Genomic DNA, 14377 nt, shown 5'->3' with positions numbered 1-14377 from the left:
GAACTTATAACAATATGTTAATCAGTCCCTCCAGGGTTTTTGCAGTTTTTGAAATGCTTGATTCCTCAGCAGCTTTTCTCAAAAATTGCAGGAATTGGGAAAAATTGCAAGCAAAGGAAAATAAAAACTATTTAAAAAAATATTTTACATTTATTTTCTGAACATGAGAACTATGGGCTCAAAGTTATATAGTTCAAACAAACATTTGCTTTGCTTGTTTTAGATGATTGTGAACTGAATATTTATGTCTTTCAAATCTGACTGTCTGGGTATAATGATTATTACTTCTTCAATATAAGTTTCTTTTTGTCTCTTCTATTAAAATGTGATTTTACTTTTTTTATGTTTCTTTAAGCTCATGTAAGCTCTTCCAGACGATCATCCGCAGGTGTTTTCACTTATTTAAGACTGATACGAGCTCTTCCCAGGTCTGTTGTTGGTTGAAATCACTCCTATATAGTTCACTATATTTACTGCTATTTGAAATTCATGTTCTGTACAGTGCCCTGAAATTGCCAAAATGCAACGAAAAAAGATGTGTATATGGCCACGCTACTTTATGCTTACACATTTTCACTCACCTCTTAATTTAGATGCACTTGTTTGGGTGGACCTTCTTCTTTTATCATTTTTATTAGTGTACAGACTGTACTTTCCATGGAAAGAGAAAGAAAAGGCAGTTCACCAGCAACATAAACGTCAGGTTACTCATCATCAAGGCACCTAATTCCCTGAGGGATCTCAGCCATTTAAACAGGTGGATGATGTCACCTGTACTGGATGTGACTGCCAAGCTTCTGATCTCTCTGCCTTTGTATTTGTACAACAGAGAGAGATATATAGAGAGGTAAACACACCCACATATCTTCTAAACATATTTCTTATACACCAATTACAAGCTTAGGCTGTGCCAGGCACTCAATCATGCAATGTGCATGGTGCACAGTAAAATCAATACAATCTAAATTTATTTTGTGTGAAAAGCAGCAGTAGCAGGTAGTGCATTTCACATGTCGTGACTGCTCTGAAGAACAAGCTGACAGGAGTTTTCAACAGGAAAACTAATGTTTACAGTTTCTACTCTTCATAATTTACTCTGAATGGTCTTCACACTTGTGTCTGTGCATCAAGTTCAGTGTCTGATACATTATATGGAAGCCCAAACGGACATATTCTTGTCTTGTTTTCCTGTGATCATAAACTTGTTATTTAATAGTTTTGACAGCTTGTCATGTGAACATCACAAAAATCAATGTTGTTTACATGAATATAAAATAAGTTGCGATCTCAAATACAAGCACCTTATGCTGAGATCAAGAAAACAGCATTTAAAAAACTTTCTTTCACACGTCCTCTCTTAACATTTGTACCTTCTCTTTCACTGAAATTTAAAGTTTTGAAAGTTTATGAGTTTATGGCATCTGAACTCAGTTGTAGTAAGAGGAAAATGGTCAAATCTTGTATGAAAATAAGGTAAAACATCAATCCTTTTTAAGAAGAAAAAGCCAAGCTAGCAGCTTTGAAAGGCACAGCGCTGCTTTGAGCTAAATTATAAAGTCAGCATGCTGATGACAGTGCTAACATGCTGATGTTTAGCAGCTATAATGATGACCATGTTCACAACATAAATTATTTAGTATATTAGCATGGTGATATTTGCTAATTAAACACAATGTACACCTAATCCTGATAGGGATGTTATTAGTTTTGCAGCTAAGCTAATGCAGTTCATAAACCAAAGTATTGGACTAATTCAAATTTTGACCTGAAATTTCATGGCAATCCATTCAGTAGTAGAGATATTCCAGTATGAACCACAGTGCTAGACTGGCTGACATGCAAACAATTATTACAACCATAAATATGCAAAATATATGTAATTTAACGCCTTTTTGAGCTTTCGTTATATATAGCTTGTCCTCCACATGTGGGGTAATTGTTTTTCTGGGCAAAATTGTGTATGAGATTCAACTTACAATCACTTGGATTCAATCTTGAGACATTAACAGTAGTAAACAGCTGTTTTGGCAGCTTATGTACATGGGTTTTTTTTTAATAACAGCTAAATTCATAGGAATATTTACTATTTGTTAAAAAAGGCAAATAATAAAAGTGTCTTTACTAAACTAGTTTGAAGTTTCCCAACAGTGCTGATGTGCTGATACACCCACCCCTGCTATTTTCAGTGCTATACTGTTTACCATTATGACTCACACAAAATTTGGCAGCAGGTGTAGTGAGCTGACAGTCTCTGTTAGCAGACAGTTGCCCTTGAGCGAGATAACAACGCCCGACCAACTCAAATTTCATGTGAACGTTTAAAGTACTACTGGAAAATGACAGCCAGCAATGGGAGGATGAGGGCTGTTGTGAAACACGTATGCATATATGAATGAGGAATGAAACCCCACAGGAATTTGTTAAGGAATGTAGATGGAGCAACTTTCACATGACGTAACATTTAGAGCTTGATTTTTGTTTAGATGTTAAGGTCAATTGTGCATTAATGCACGACACACCCTTTGTTCTGAGACACAGCCTTTTGCATGCACATAGAGCTCCCCGTTTTATGTAAGTTTGCTTGTCAGTTTCACGTTATTATACACTCGCTAACAAGAAGACATCTAAATGCAGCAAATGGACATTTGTTTTCTGATTATGGCAATAATACCCACAAGGCAGAGTGAAGATTAGTGTCTGATTCTTCCCAGAATTTGTCTTCCAAAATATGAACTCCCTGTAAAGATATCTGAAGGCAGCAGGTACATGTTTCATCTACACTCTTATTAAACTGAAACAGGTTGTCAAAAATGTGGGTGTGCAAGCTGGATCCACTTATTAAATCCTACATAAGTGTCAGGGTGTTTTGCACTCTTGTGCACATCAAACTGGTTAGCTGTGATTTATTGCTCTACATAGTTTCGTAATTTAACTATGTGATAACAGGTTTATTATCTGGTTATCTCGAGACAACAAAGCTCGTTTTCTCAAGATAACAAAATAATTAACTTGTGATTTCAAGATAAAAAAAATAATTGCAAGCACGGCTGTTCTCTCGGCTTCAGCAGGTTACTGCATAAATCTTCTTTCTTTTGTAAGCATCTGGAAAAAGTAGCACCAGGGGCACCACTTTTTTCATTACAGTAGCCATAAAAATGGTTTATACCACTGTGAAGTGCATGTAGGAAAAAATAACGGTGTGCATAATGTAAATAAGATTAATGATGACTTTATTCCATTTAGCTGGTTTCAGGGTTCTGGTATTGTGCATGGTGGCTCGCTGTCATGCTGTGTTTACATGCACTTTCTGTAATGAGGGTAGAGGATGAGGAAGACCTTGTCTCCCCAGCTACTTTAGTCTTGATTTCCTGGCAATGTATTCAGGCAAACAAGGTTTCTAATCTGCTTTTTACAAGTTCAAATGTGCACGACAAAAAACTTAAGTCAGGGAAAGTCACAGTAAAGTGCCTGGATGAAAGGAGAGATCCTGTATTTAAAATAAAGTGCAAATTAAACTCAAATTCACAAGAAGTCGCCTGTAGAAATAAGTGAGTTTCCACCACTGGACATTTGACTGTTTGATTCATTCATTCCCATTCTGTGTGTGTCTGTTTGTTCTCTCACTGTGCAGTCATCACAAAAACACAGTTAAAATGAACAAGCCATGCTTCCACTATCATGGCTTATTGGGACGAAGCCATTAAGGTCGTCAGTAACACCTGTGCTTTTCCTACAGTGACGAGTCAAAACGTCTGCTGTGAAAAAGGCTTGTCAAGTTTAATCCAGAGCTGCGTTTCATTAGTTGTCTCATTTCTCCTCGTTAACTTCCCCTCAGAACTTGGTAAAACAACATACTGTACATCACATGGGGGCCACTTGGAGAGCAGAGGGGAAGGTGGGCGGGAGAGGAGCGGAGGAGATGAAGACTTGTACACTTTCAGCCCAAATGATCATAAATCAACTGCCAGTTGTAGGCTCAGCACTATACTGCTTTTTGCAAATCATCAGAAATACCTGAAGACTCATTTCAATGAGGCGAATAATTGCAATATGTCAGCATAGGGTAATTAGCCGCATCAGTTTCTCATTTAGAAATTTCTGTTTGTGATCTGTATCATGATTATTATAACTATCATTGCTGCGGGTTTATGATATCTTGCAGCAGTTTTTCCCAAACATTTACAGACACTATTGGGAAGAAATCACACGAGCTGAACAGTACAACAATCTAAGTAATTATTAACTGCGATTAGTTACATGATATTTTTCAGTAAAATATCAAGCTATCAGTGAGATTTTCTTAAGAAACTATCTGCTAACTAGGAGAGTGAACCTATACACATGTAAGCCTACTTATACAGAGCGATAAACTGAAACTGGAAAACAATACGAATAGTGTAAAGTTTTTTGAACTGGAGTAATTTAAGTCTATATGATGGTTGCTTCAGTTTCAAATGACAGGAAAGCAGGTCTGTTTGTTAGAGTTTTCTATGTATTTCTCATAGTTTTGATTTGTTCGTCCAGACACCATCTGTTCGTTATGCTGTGGTGAACACTTCAGTTCCATTACTGAAAATTTATCTTGGCAACGAGGAAGATATGAAGACAGATTTCAGGCTGTCTCGTGATGCCATCAACAATTTGATGGCATTACTTGGCAAAGAAAAGACCCACAGCTGGGAGCCTCAACTGGGGATTCTGATCTTTGTGTCTTTGGCTGCCTCACAGGATATTCTGCCCTCCCGAGGTGTAACTGACTGGCTAGTTTGGCTGAAAGAGAACAGTCTTCCTAGTGAACACAAGCTGATGTAAAGTTAAGGCAGTTTACTGACCCATGAGTAAAACTGTAAAACTGAACATACAGAAAATGTGGGTGTTACAATCATATTGTTAAAATATAATCACAACATAATGCAACAGAAATTTAAAAAAAAACATAAAGCAAACTGCTATCAACAAAATATTGTCTGCACAAATCCCATGTAGCTAGAAAAACCAGTATGTGGTTGATTAGCTTAGTGCTACTTAGCTTCAGTCTTTTAACAATTGGCTAATTTTAATTATAAGGCAACCATTTACACAAACTACCTAAATAACACAAAATTACAAGAAAAAAAAAGGAATGTCCATGTCCGTGCTCTCTCATCTGCTGTCTAGCAAGCACTGAACAAACTAAAAAAAATTGTGGCGAGCTCAAAGGACTAAACTTAAACCCAAATAGCAATACACAAAACCACCACCGGGTGGCTACAATGTCCACCAACAGTGCACAGCACATGGGGCGTCCTATAGTGTGGTGTCCTGTGCGTTTGCTGTTCCAAAAACAATCATCTTCAATGCTATTGGTCGCTGAGAAAAAAGGACACATTTCCCAAGTGAGCTGGATACAATTGGAGAACTGGAGCTTTGCTGCACTGGCTCAGAATGAGTCATTCAGAAAATGTGTGGTTGCTACTGATGGGTGCCACATCAGAATAAAGGCACCTGCAGGTCCTGCCTCTAGTGACTACGTAAACAAAAAGCTGTTTCATTACATCTGGCTCCAAGCTGTCTTTGACAGTGTAAGCCAGTTTTTGGACACTTTTACTGGCTACCGAGGATCAGTGCATGACACTAGAGTGCTCAAAAACAGTCCTCTATTCACAAATCACCTGTATCCTCCTGTGGGTTGTTTCCTTGTAGGGGATGGTGGATATCCCCGCATAGAGCAACCTATCTCCATCTTGACACCCAACAGGGAGCCACTATAATGGTCCAGAAGCACTACAGTGTCCATCATGCCAAAGCCCGCTCCATCATCGAGATGGCCTTTGGAAGGATGAAAGCAAGGAGGCTTAGCATCGTCTTCAAGGCCCTGGAGGTCAACCCTACATTTGTCCCTGCCGTTATTACCCGCTGGGCTGCAATCCACAACATCTACTCAGGAATTGGAGACATTGAAGAGCCTGTGCAGGAAGCATGGAGGGACAATACCCAAGCCCCACTTGCTGCTGAGGTCAGTGGTGCAGCAATGAGAAATAGGCTTTCAGGCTGCATCTCTGCACCTATCCATCAGCTGCTGGACTACAACTATTTATAAGTCACATTAAAAATAGTAGTGCACAAAAATGTAAATACCACACAAATATATTGTTCACACATTCGTTTCTGAAGATGGCTTACATGAAATTTATGTTTAAATGTTTAAATTAAAGAGGAAAAAAATGAAAACACTCTTTGTGATACTATTTAAATTCACTGAAACTCACCAGGAATAAATATGATAAATAATAAGTAACAAAAATACATCTCTACCTGAGACAATCTTATTAAAAAAAATCAGTAGCTATAACAAAAACATTTACACATTTAACATTTACATCTTTTCAACCATTCTCTCGAAAATTCAGTTTGTGCCTCCAGGCGTCTGAATCTGGCCACATCTCTCTCTCCTCCTTGTAATTTTACCTCCACCAAAGGCGTCTTGTGGTGGAGGAGATGGGGTTTCTTTCCAACTAGTGACTGTGCTGGATGATGGCCGATACCCTCCTGTGCATGAGGCAATCAGGACTGGAGGACTAATCGATGGCTGTGACCCAATTGCCTCATGCATCAGGGAAAACCACTGCCATCAGGCTGCTGTTATCTCTCCGTGATCGGTCTCTGCTCTTGTAGGGGTGGCAGTTCAGGTTTTATTTTCCTTTTTAAAATATGACTACATTTGTTTTGTCAATATTTTGCTTACTTTTGCCAAAACAAAAGGCTTTTGGACTAATTTAAGCCAATGACCTTGTATTTCTCCCATTTCTTGGCTGCATGTGCTCCTGTCAGCCTCCCCTGCAGTCACATCATCTGGACAATTTCCCTGTTTGCACAGAAAGACAATTCACGTCATGTTATGCCTGCCAATTGCACATTATGAATATTGTATATTAAAGATGAAATTAGCAGCATAATAATCAAGACATGTAAGATAAGATGCAATACATCGATATAAGTGAAAACTCACTCCAAGCCTCAGTGCTACTTCTCACCCTTATAAGGAGTTCTGTCTCCTCTTCAGACCCTTAAACAAAACAATCATAGCTATTTAAATGTTTCATCAAGCTACACGACATCAACACAGGCATAGCGAATGAGTCGATGCAAATGTAAAGTTTGTGGATAATGTCAGATAAATAGGCCACACAGAGCTATAAAGTTGAGTTGAATATATGAAAATATGTCTGTGTACATACACTTGTATAGTTTTTCCTCCAATGACATGTTGCAGTTTTAAGTTTTAATTAAAAAACTTACCTTGCTAAATTTATTAATCTTCTCTTTCTTTGGCTGTAAGCAACCAGAGTTTTACGTATGTAACCATCACCTAACCATGGATGTATTTTCTTGCACTAAATGCATAACTGCAGTGCATTATGGGTGACATAAACCTCTGGTGTGACCGTTGTTGTTGACTCACTCCAGCCCGTCGAGAGTCGATCTCACCAAGTTCACTCTAGTTTTTCAAACAAATTGAACAACACCTATAATGGCGGCGGGGATTCCCCCCTGAGGGAAAGTGCAGAGAGGAAGTCAACCATCATAAACCACTATTGAAGCACAGCTCAAGTGTAGTGAAAGGTGAAGGTTGAAACATACTTTATGTCATCGCACACCTTTCTCAAGCCAAGATTTAAGACTCAAGTTGACGTTGAAAAGATTTAATTTTGACAAGTCTGACAAGCCCGTCCATCAAATGAGTGTCTTTGTATGGCTTGTTTCCTATATTGTGGAGTGTAAAGTCAGTGTCAATGCAAAAAGGAAGGAAGGAGAAAAGAGGATAAAAAATGGTTGTAGGGAACCAAGAAGACTGACTGACAAGTAGAAGACAGGTATGGTAAAGACAAAGCAAAGAGGTGAAGTTAAGGAGATGTAAATTTAAGAGAGGAATGGATTGACAGGTGGACGCTACGATGGGAGATGAGAGGTTGATGGTGGTTATACTGATTAACTGATGCAATCACATGAAACCGCTTCATCCCTTTCAATCAGATGGACGGGAACAGAGGGAGAATATTGATTGGAGGTGAGTATTGAGTAGGGCAGGTCTCCTCTGTATATGTCCCTCATGTCGTTTCTGTGAAAGCCAGTAAAAAAAAGAATCACTTACATCCACTCACAGACCTGGAGTGTCATAATAAACGTAGCTGGATGTTGATTGGTGATGCATGTATTTTCCCTTGATGAAATGGGACGAGTCATCACAGTTTTGTAGCCAGATTTGACTAAAGAATCCTGATCGCCAAGCTGTCACCCTGTTTATGATTATGTTCCCACACTGATGTGGAAAAGCAGGTTTGCAAATGAATGTTCACAGTGGAAGAGTGGTCTGACAAACTAGTTAATCTGGTGACACACCTGCCAAAGTTTTTAAAAAATCAGCTGGTGGACTTTTTTTCTTTAAATCTTGTTTACAACCTTTAGTTACAAAAGCTTTCAGTGTTTTGCTTTCTCATGAAAGCACTCCTTAAACCAAGAATGCCACACCTTTATTATTGTTGTAAAGTCTGAGAGTCTAGTCTAATATTTTATTATATAAAGTATACAGTATGTTAATTCAATCATTGCAGAAGCAGTGCATCATATAAAATGGGAATGCAGATCCAGGCACAACATTCTTAAAGGTTCTGACAAAAAAACTCTAAAGTGACAATAATCCAGACTCAACTTTATGTTATTATTCACTGCCAACAATTCTACAAAGCTCAGCATACATTTTTAGATACTGTGTATTTCCTGTTTTTGAGGTAGCCATTGGGTTCCAGCCAGTGATTTCAGCCAATAAACCAATGAAATGTTATCTTCTTAATTATCCAAATGATGTATTTTGCACATTAAAAACATTTTCTTTAAATAACTTTTGTGCGTAGGCAGGACTTTAACACTCTACTGTCAGTATGAGAATAATTTTCGATGATCATCAGGTTACGCAGGTGCATTACAGACAAGTTTTCATAACTAATCCTACCAAAAGCTTAAATTACACTGAGGACAAAAGCACAACAGAAACTGGTGTCACCTGTAATTCAAAACAAAAAGTGAGTATGTGGCTCTTTTTTTTCCATTGAGGGATTACAAATGAATGTTACAGCAACAAAGATCTCAAGTCGAGCGTCTTAATTTTCTACTGTAGCTCCTTTTGTGTTCCACAATTCCGTAAAACCTTTTGGCAAATGATTCACCATCCTACCGTCATCACAGCCAAGTTTTTAAACACATAAATTTCCTCGTTCTTGAATACTCTGTACCTTCGGCAGACATCAGTCTCCAGTGCTGATGAATCACATCCACTGCCAATTTCCATATTTCTCTCCCTCTTCATTCACTCAGAACAGCATCATCCTGGCTAATGTTTCAAATGCAAATGCCGTCTGTGCTGTTGTGTAAATGAGGAAATTATAAATGAGTTCCACAGTGACAACTCGATTTGAGCTATATACTGTGAAACTTTAGTGAATCTTTAGTGGATGTGGCCATCACAGATATAATACTGAACAGGTAACAAACCATACTGTCATGCAAGGTGACAGCTACCCAGGTGTGATAAAAATCATTTTTGACAAATATTTGGGGAAAAAAAAACTCTCAGTGGGACTAAATAATAGATCAGAATCCAGAGAAAACCTCAATAAAACAAGTGAGTGGCTTGTATTGGAGAGTTGAATCTGACTTCCACAAAGTTAACATCTACTTTCCCAACATTAATCACTCCTTGCCCCTTTTTACAGGCACAGAAAGGAAACCTTGCTACAACATACACTGGACACCTGCAACAGCACTGTACATAGTGAGTATATTGTGTAAAACATTACAACCAAATTTAACATAAGCCACCTTCCCCTATCCTCTGTTCGTCTGGCTTGGGAGACTGTTGTATGTGTGTCTGGAGCTTCATTCTGAGACTCTGCAATTTCAATAGAGATGAAATCTGGAGGGTCAGTCAGATGACCTTGAACATAGCCAGTTTACTTACCCAATCCAATGGGGAAATTGAGTGATCCATGTTCAGCCAAGCGATACAGAAACTGATCTGGCGGGGCAGAAAACTCATGTCTTCCTGTCAGTCTACTGACCAGCTACAAACAGGTAAATTATTAGAAGATACCCCAAGTAAAATCATAAAACTGACAGACAAAGGTAAAATAAAATGTCATCATGGTTAAACAACAAATCACATATGATGGAAATAGTCAACTTGCCAACACAAAATACTATAAACCAATACTGTCCACCATTGAACCAATATAACAAAGTTATACACAAAAAAGTACATCACTGCAAAGCAGAGAGGATACCTGAAAGGCCCAGATGACACTAAGACATGTCAATTTTATTTACTCCAGAAATCCAAAAGGAGCCTGAAATGACAATTCACTCCAAAGTTCCTCCTGGCAGACCCATTAGATCAGATGTTAGCAAAGTGACTTATCACCAGACCCACACGGCTTGTAATGTGATAGACAATATTCATTTACGATAACAAAGATTGGTTTTGAGCAAAAATAAGCACACATACAATACATTAAAACAACTTGACTTTACCTCAAGCAGGCTGAAAGAAATATTTAGTAGGTTTTAGTAGAACCACTGAATTTGAGATTTTATTTCATCACAAACAGTTCAAAACAAAGTGTGAACGTTTGTTGGAAAACTTGACCAGCATAACATGGCCACTAAAATGCAACGTTCAATGTGGATTAATCATCTCCCAACAATTAACACTACAACACATAAACAAATAAATACATAAATAAATAACTAGTAAGGCCCTCAACTTCACCAAATATCTTTTGAGAACCTCTAAAAACGGCAAAAAACATGACACTCAAACAAACATAAAACTTACAAGCAGCATCTCTTTTTGTTTAAAATCTGTGGGAAATCTGTGGCGGTGTCGTCGGAATTCCGCGGGCGCAGATTCCGTGTCGGCCTGCTTATCACATATCACGGTATGTTGACCACTTTTTGGGACTCTTACCACCAGGCATCCCAGCTATTTAAAGGACAGGTATGATTTTTTGTTTCTTGGCACCTCTGTATACCTGTTCATAATTGACATTGACACCTTATACACCAACACCATGTATATGGGACTAAAAGTAATCAAAACCATATTTGGTAGAGATCCTGATGTCAAGATATCAGGCAATTATAACTACAAATCTGATTGATAGGAAACAGTACGTACAGGTGGAAGGGAATACCATGCGTCCTATACAAACCTTTATATGACTGAGTGGGAACAAGAGGCTGTTTCTATGTGCAAACTTGGACTCTTCATAGAGGACATCATTGGAGTATTGTCATATGATATAAAGGCCTTTAAAGACTTTATACATACACTTGATAACCATCATACCTCCATAAATATCAAATATGCCATCGATGTAGAAACTTTTGAGATATTAGCGTTGCTTTTTGAAAATCCACCGGGTACAGTAAACTAGAGTTTACTTTAAATCCACAGACAAACACATTCTTATACAAGACAAGTTATCATTCCCGACATACCTTTTAAAGGTATAGTCAAATCACAGACCTTTTGTTTCCATAGAAACACACAAAGCAATCAACATTTTCATCAGGAGCCGCAGACATGTTGGAACATACAATCTCTGAAATCTGTCACGCGTTTTTCTTTTCACTTAAAGGTCTCTACAAAGGTGACACACTGCAGATACTGATTATTGGATTGTTATTGGCGTGTTTAGTGCTCGTCATAATTTATACTTTGTTATATTATGTTATATTTGATTTGTGTTTACTTGGTGTGTGGAATTTTCTTTCCATATGTTCTTGAACTGTGTCATGCATGTATTTTGGTTGTTTTTTCCTTCTGCCGGTCTCCGCCAGACTGGAGGCGGTGACGGGCCAATGGCGTGGCGAGTTATCTTCCACTCCAGACACGGAAGATAACCAGCCGATGAGAGCGAAGCGAGGGGGCAGTTCAGACAAAAGCCACCTAATAGAAGCGTAGGGAGAAAGCGACGTCAATACAAGAATAGTCTATGCTGGTTTTCGAAGCGAGACAGCCATCTGATAATAAACCAGTGGGCCAAGAGTGCTACAGGCTTTGTGAGTAGTAGTAGTTGTAGTCTCTGTGCTGAAAGACACTTTGTCAGGAGAGCGCCTTTGCTGGGCAATGAGGTTTTCCCGTGTAAATACACAAGGTTTTCTTGTTGTTCCCCAGGCGTTCTCGACAGCCTGATGGACAGACCTCTGTTCAATTTTCTCCCCGTAGTCAAGTTGCCAGTGCTCAGCTCTTTGATGCTCTCGGTCTCCCAGCACTTACATGAAATGAATGAACGCTGGTCAATCTTCTCTCCTCTTGAAGAGAGCTCACAGTAACCCAGACCTTGAATATTCTCTGGTCTACTTTTTTTTAAACAATATCACAAAAGACAGTGACTTGATGGTACGTCTTCTTAAACAAGAACCTGAATTATGCAACACTGCAGTTCCTCCTACCTTGAAATTTATTTTTTAAATAACCTCCTCCTGTGCCTTATCAGCACTGTTGCTGCTCTAGTCATTGTAATGGAGGATGCACTGCTGCAGTTGTTGGTTCATTGATCTCAGCTTGTACATTTGTCTAGTCAATATATTAATAAGCCCTTTACTGTGGTGATAATCCCTAAGCTAAAGCTACTATGAAGAGTGCAGTTTTGACTCTTGAGTTTGTGTTAGTGTGTGAATGAGAGAGAGAGAGAGAGGGAGGGTGTGTGTTTTTGTGTTTCATCACTTTGCATATGATTGCTTTTTTTTTGAGCAGAAATAGGAAATTATGCATCAAGATCTGACAGTATGAATCTGCTTTGTGTGTGTGTATGTGTGTGTGTGAGAAAGAGAGAGCTAGAGAGACCTTGATGATTTATCCATTTTGATGCAGGCTGCACATAGAAAGCATACACCACAAATAAATATGCTGTGCTGTGTTTTGCATCCAGGGAATGAAACACTATCTATAGGCTACAGAGGCCTGTAAGTTAAGACACAGCATTGATCATATGCTCAAATGCCTGTGTTTTATATTCACTGCACCAGGATCTCTTGTGTGGTTGTTCGAATAACATGATACGACAGTTGCATCTCCAAATAACAGAGGAAGCTTGACTTTGTTATAGTGACTCAAAACCAAAGTGTGTGACTTTGATACAGGAGACAGCAATTTTTAGTATATCAGAAGATCTTCACGTGCAAAGCAGCCTGTGGAGTAGCAAATGCACTGGCTACAGTTCAATTAGTACAGCTCAATTGGGAGTGTAAAACAATATTTTTTGAGCAACAGTCTTTAGTAATTAGACTCTGTCAATTTAAAACATCTTCATAAGTTTAGGCCCGTATGAAGATAGGAGATAGGACAGAATCGACCAGAGTCTAGATGCTGGTAGTGATGGTGGAGTGAAGATAGCAGCAGGTTGATGTAAACAGTTGAATTTCACTGGACATCCTAGAAGTCATGGTGGTGATGGTTAAGGTTAGTGAAAGACTGCAATGTCATGCCTCGTGCTTCAAGTAGCCTAACTCCAGAGTTGTTTCTGTATCAAACTGAGACTGATGCCTTATGTTTCTTTCCTTCGTATGTGCTGTTGCAAATTAGTTGTATATAAATGTACTTCCTAGACACAGTTGCATTTTAAAAACCCACAGGGGATTTTGAAGGAATTTGTTTTTTAGTGCGTTTTTTTAGTTTTTTAGTTTTAGACTCTGGTTTGTTTTCCACCTTTTCACCTTCCAACCATACTGAAGTGGTCTTGATCTGGTCCCAAATGAACTCTGGAGCAGTTTGTTTGTGGTGGGAACCAACTCCTAGACATACTCTGCAAGTTGCAAGGTCTGCAAGGTGTGCTTTACATACTGGGATGTGGATGGATGAAATCAAGAGTTGCTAGCAGCTAACTGGAGAGTGAATTGAGGTCTGACCTGAGCTAGAGCAATGAAGAACGTTGCATTTGGCAAGATGACCCTCTTCAGGACCTTTTTTCTATGTTTAAGTTCTTATCCCAAACACATCTAACCAATGACTGGAGTTAAAGTTGTCACGTAGTTTGTAGTGATGCATTTTAGGTTTGAAAACCCCCTTAGACTGCACTCTCCACCACCATCATCAAAACACAATGAGGGAATATCTTTGCAAAAACAGCCCAGAGACTTGGTGAATCTATGACGAGGAGCATCGAGGATGTTCTGGAGCCAACGACACCTTACTAAGACACTGATTTTATTCAGAAAAATAAAATGTGGAGGTGGAGTGAGAAGCACACAAATCGCACCCTCTGCTTTGTCAATAACAATCATAATTAAAAGGAATGAATGATGGGAAAATGTGAAATCAATGTCTGTTCAAGAGACGTTC

At 38.7% G+C, this 14377-nt stretch overlaps 1 long non-coding RNA gene across 1 annotated transcript; it reads right to left on the bottom strand.

Moving 5' to 3' along the window:
• Positions 1-4809: 4809 nt before the first annotated feature.
• LOC137174798 (uncharacterized) lies at positions 4810-8083 on the bottom strand. The gene is made up of 2 exons (XR_010925472.1): positions 7014-8083; positions 4810-6844 (listed from the first exon to the last, which is right to left on the bottom strand). It is a non-coding gene; the product is annotated as an uncharacterized lncRNA (long non-coding RNA).
• Positions 8084-14377: the final 6294 nt, after the last annotated feature.

Source organism: Thunnus thynnus, chromosome 22 (genome assembly GCF_963924715.1).
Source record: "Thunnus thynnus chromosome 22, fThuThy2.1, whole genome shotgun sequence".
Taxonomy (NCBI): Eukaryota; Metazoa; Chordata; class Actinopteri; order Scombriformes; family Scombridae; genus Thunnus; species Thunnus thynnus.
This window is presented reverse-complemented; position numbering and strand designations above follow the sequence as displayed.